Genomic DNA, 5,042 nt, shown 5'->3' on the forward strand with positions numbered 1-5,042 from the left:
AGATAACTTGCATCCAGGAGGAGCTTGCTAACGAGCTCCCTAGACTCTAAATGATTTTAGGGCTGTTGATTAATTGCAATTAACTCACGTGATTAACTAAAAAAAATGAATCATGATTAAAAAAATTAATTGTGATTAATTGCAGGTTTAATCACACTGTTTCTAACAATAGAACAATTCTAAACAATAGAATGCCAATTAAAATTTTAAAATATTTTTCTACATTTCCAAGTATGTTGATTTCAATTACAACACAGAATACAAAGTGTACAGTGCTCACTATATATTATTATTTTGTATTACAAATATTTGCACTGTAAAAATGAAGAAACAGTATTTTTCAATTCACCTCATACAAGTACTGTAGTGCAATCTCTTCATCATGAAAGTGCAACTTATAAATGTAGAGTGTTTTTTTGATTACATAAGTGCACTCAAAACCAAAACAATGTTAAACTTTAGAGCCTACAAGTCCACTCAGTCCTACTTCTTGTTCAGCCAATCGTTAAGACGAAAAAGTTTGTTTAGATTTATGGAGATAATGCTGCCCGCTTCTTATTTAAAACGTCAGCTTAAAGCGAGAACAGACATTCACACAACACTTTTGTAGTCGGCATTGCAAGGTATTTACATGCCAGATACGCTAAACATTAGTATGCCCCTTTATGCTTCGGCCACCATTCCAGACAACATACTGCCATGCTGATAATGCTCGTTAAAAAAATAACGTGTTAACCAAATTTGTGACTCAACTCCTTGGGGGCGAATTGTATGTCTTCTGCTGTTTTACCCGCATTCTGCCATATATTTCATGTTATAGCAGTCTCGGACGATGACCCAGCATATGTTGTTCGTTTTAAGAACACTTTCACTGCAGATTTGACAAAACGCAAAGGAGGTACCAATGTGAGATTTCTAAAGATAGCTATAGCACTCGACCTAAGATTTAAGAATCTGAAGTGCCTTCCAGAATCTGAGAGACGAGGTGTGGAGCATGCTTTCAGAAGTCTTAAAAGAGCAACACTCTGATGCAGAAACTACAGAACCCAAACCACCAAAAAAGAAAATTAACCTTCTGCTGATGGCATCTGACTCAGATGATGAAAATGAACACATTACTTTGAATTATTATCGAGCAGAACCCATAATCAGCATGGTTGCACGTCCTCTGGAACGGCGGTCGAAGCATAAAGGAACATATGAATCTTTAGCACATCTAACATGTAAATATCTTGCAACGCTGGCTACAACAGTGCCATGTGAATGAACGTCTGTTCTTACTTTCAGGTGACATTGTAAAAAAGAAGCAGACAGCATTATCTCCTGAAAATGTAAATAAACTTGTTTGTCTGAGTGACTGACTGAACAAGAAGTATGACTGAGTGGACAAGTAGGCTCTAAAGTTTAATACTGTTCTGGTTTTGAGTGCAATTATTTTTTGTACATAATTCTACATCTGTAAGTTCAACTTTCATAATAAAGAGATTGCACTACAGTACTTGTATTAGATTAATTGAAAAATTCTATTTCTTTTGTTTCTTTTTTACAGTGCAAATATTTATAATCAAAATAAATATAAAGTGAGCACTGTACACTTGGTATTCTGTGTTGTAATTGAAATCAATATATTTGAAAATGTAGAAAACATCCAAAAATATTCAAATAAATGGCATTCTATAATTACCAGCACTATTAATGGCAATTAATTTTTTTAATCGCTTGACAGTCCTAATGATTTTCAATAAGTTTTGGAACACCAGGGAAGTTCTGGAAGAAAGCTGATGTGACAATATTTAAAAAGGGTAAATAGGATGACCTGGGTAATTGTAGTCTGATAGATCCTGGGCAAGATAAAGGAATGGGTAATACAGGACTTGATTAATAAAGAATTAAAGGAGGGTAATATAATTAATATCAATCAACGTGGGTTTATGGAAAACAAATCCTGTCACATTAACTAGATTTTTTTAATGAGATTACAAGTTTGGTTGATACAGTTGTTGATTTAATATACTAAGACTTCTGTAAGGCATTTCACTTGATACCACATGACATTTTGATTAAAAAAACAGAATTATATTCAATTAACATGGCACACATTAAATGGATTAAAAATTGGCTAACTGATAGGTCTCAAAATATAACTATAAATGGGGAATTTTCATCAAGTGGATGTTTTTCCAGTGTGGTTCACAGGGATTGGTTCTTGGCCTGACACTATTTACCATTTTTATCAATGACCTGGAAGAAAACATAAAATCATAACCGATAAAAGTTTGCAGATGATGTAAGAATTGGGAAAGAGGTAAACGATGAAGAGGACAGGTCACTGATTCAGAGTGATCTGGTAAACTGGGTGCAAGCAAACAATGTGTGTTTTAACACAGCTAAATGTAAATGTATACATCTAGGAACAAAGAACATATGCCATACTTACAGAATGGGGGACTCTACCCTGGGAAGCAGTGATTCTGAAAAACATTTGGAGTTGTGCTGGATAATCAGGTGAACATGAGCTCCCAGTATGATGTTATGGCCAAAAGAGCTAATGGGATCCTGGGATGAATAAAGAGGGGTATCTTGAATAGGAGTAGAGAGGTTATTTTACCTCTCCCTTTGGTACTGGTGTGATCACTGCTGCAATACAGTATCCAGTTCCAGCATCCACAATGCAAGAAGGATATTGATAAACCGGAGAGGGTTCAGAGAAGAGCCATGAGAATGATTAAAGGATTGGAAAACATGCCTTACAGTGATAGATTCAAAGAGCTCAATCTATTTAGCTTAACAAAGAGAAGGTTAAGGGGTGACTCAATTACATTCTGTAAGTGTCTATATGGGAAGCAAATATTTAAAAATGGGCTCTTCAATCTATCAGAGAAAGGTCTAACATGATCCAATGGCTGGAAGTTGAAGCAAGCCATCTTCAGACTGGAAATAAGGCGTAAATTTTTGACAGTGACATTTTAGCCAGTGGAACAATTTACCAGTGGTCACGGTGGATTCTCCATCACTCGTAATTTTTAAATCAAGGGCCACATCAGGGTTGCAAAACTGTATGGAGGGCCGGGTAGGGAAGGCTGTCCCTCCCCAAACAGCCTGGCCCCTGCCCCCTATCTGACCCATCCACCCCCTCTGCTCCCTGTCCCCTGACCACCCCCTCCCAGGACCCCGCATCCCTAACCGCCCCCCCAGGACATCACCCCCTATCCAACCCCCCCTGCTCCTTGTCCCCTGACCACTCCCTCCCAGGACTTCCCGCCCCTAATGCCCCCCGGGGATCCTACCTCCTATCCAACCACCCCTTCTCCCTGACCACCCCATTCCCCGAACCTCTGCCCCATCCAACTGCCCCCTGCTCCCTGTCCCCTGACTGCCCCCCCAGGATCCCCTGCCCCTTATCCACCCCCCCCCCACTCCACACCCCCTACCATGCCACTCAAAGCAGCAGGACTGTAAGCCCCGCTGCCCGGCCAGAGCCAGCCACATTGCCCACGCAGCGTCATAACTACAGGAGAGGGGGGACAGCAGGGTAGGGTCCGGGGGCTAGCCTCCCCGGCTGGGAGCTCAAGGGCCAGGTAGGACGGTCCTGCGGGCCGGATGTGGCCCACAGGGCATAGTTTGCACACCTCTGTTCTAAAAGATACGCTCTAAGAATAATTTTGGGGAAGTTCTGTGGCCTGTGTTATACAGGAGGTCAGACTACATGATCACTATGATCCCTTCTGGCCTTGGAATTTACCAACTACTATACGCAGAGCACTGAAAAGCAATCAGATAATCATTTTTAGTCATTATTGATTTGAACCAAATTCAAATGAATGACTTATTCCCCAATCCTGAGAACTATGTGCTTAACTTAAACGAACTGCTCCATTCACATCAGTGGTACCATGCATGTAAGTAAAATTAAGCACATGCATAAGTATTTGCAGATAAAGTTGAAAATCTCCATATTAACTGGCATGTTTGCCATCTATCACTCTGTAAATTGCATCCTTCCCCACCCTTTGTGTCTCGTCTCTTTAGGCCCTGCTCCTGAAAACACTTACGTACATGCTCAATTTTATGAATAAGAACAGTCCCAGGTATGTAAATCTAAATACTGGCGTAAAACCACTCACAAAAGTGAACTCACAACACGCTAAACATGAAGTAGACACAATCCAGTATACTATCTTTGACCAGAGCTATGGACTTAATAAAAACCTTTCAAGGACTTGTCTAGATGGCATGGAAATGTGTGCTTCAGAGGTGTGATTTCTAAAGCACACTAATATATTTGCATTCATTGGTTCACGTAGATCCTTCTGGTCTTTTAGGAACCTTTACGGTACACCAGCCGGGTCATCAGAGACCAACTGATGCACAACATGTTATTGTGCTTTAGAAATCATACCACTATAGTATCCATTACCCCACTATGTAGGCAAGCCCTAAAACAGATGCTAGAAAGCAGCCACTTAGTTCCATGAATGCAACAAAAGTATGTTTCTGAGGGGTACACAGTTCAAGGTGCATTTCCTAGTTTGTCATATCAAATTTGACACATATACAGAATTTCATAAAAAACAGACAATTTAAAAATGCAACCTAAAAGAATAAAGAAGGATTTGTCTATATTGTGACAACTTCTCCATTTTCCTCCTATCTACAGCACAGAACATAAGGTCCTATCCTTAGACTTGCAAGTAACTTTGCTCATGCAACTAGTCTTATTAGCTTTGATGGGACTGCTCATGTAAGTAAAATCACTCCTGTGTCTAAATATTTGAAGGACTAGGCTTTTAATCTGCAGCTCCCAAACCTGATCATTGCATTTACTTGAGCTACAGGTAAAATTATCTGTTTGAGCTCTTAAAGTTGGGTTTTCTCCCCTACTTCTTCCTGTCTTGAAAAGAAAAGATAAAAGAAAAGAGACCTCATTATGCAGAAAGTACAGTACTTGTCACACAGCCAGTCTGAAACAATAGTGTTTGCTCTGCATGTATCTGATCAAGCTGTTATAACTCTTTAACTTTGTAGTTTAACAATTTCCGGGA

Source organism: Lepidochelys olivacea, assembly GCF_965140295.1.
Source record: "Lepidochelys olivacea isolate rLepOli2 genome assembly, chromosome: 4".
Lineage (NCBI taxonomy): Eukaryota > Metazoa > Chordata > Testudines > Cheloniidae > Lepidochelys > Lepidochelys olivacea.